The sequence below is a fragment of the Propithecus coquereli genome, unplaced genomic scaffold (genome assembly GCF_000956105.1).
Source record: "Propithecus coquereli isolate 6110/MARCELLA unplaced genomic scaffold, Pcoq_1.0 Scaffold1, whole genome shotgun sequence".
Taxonomy (NCBI): Eukaryota; Metazoa; Chordata; class Mammalia; order Primates; family Indriidae; genus Propithecus; species Propithecus coquereli.
In genome coordinates this window covers 6,418,740-6,419,409 of record NW_012133857.1, presented here as the reverse complement: position 1 = coordinate 6,419,409, position 670 = coordinate 6,418,740, and positions in this window count along the sequence as shown.

Genomic DNA, 670 nt, shown 5'->3' with positions numbered 1-670 from the left:
CTCTTGCTCAGGCTGGTTTCGAACTCCTGAGCTCAAACAATCTGCCCACCTCGGCCTCCCAGAGAGCTAGGATTACAGGCGTGAGCCACCGCGCCCGGCCCTCCTTTTTTTTTTTTAAAGAGACGAGGTCTCGCTATGTTGCCCAGGCTGGAGTGCAACGGCTATTCACAGGTGCAATACCACTGCTGATCAGCATGGGAGTTTTGATCTGCTCTGTTTCTGACACAGGCTGATTCACCCCTCCTTAGGCCACCCAGTGGTCCCCTACTCCTGGGAGGTCACCACATCGATGCTGAACTTAGTGCACCTGATCCGTGTAGTGCGATACAGCCCAGAACCCCTGGGCTGGAGCCATCCTCCCACCTCAGCCTTTGGAGTAGCTGGAACTAGAGGTGAGTGCCACCATGCCAGGCTCCTCATCTCTCCCTACACACCCCCAAGCCAAGTCACTAATCTGCTTTCTGTCACTGTAACCCAGACTGACTTCTGGGTTAAAGGTGACCTGTGATGCAAGAAGTTGAGACTCTGGAAATGCTTTTATGTGACGTAGAGAAAGAGATCCAAAGACAGGGAGCCAGAATGTTGGAGTGGGTATATTTCCTGTAACTTCATTGCTATCTGTGTTTGCTGAGGGCTTAGAGGACACTGTCACCCATCATTGACGACATAT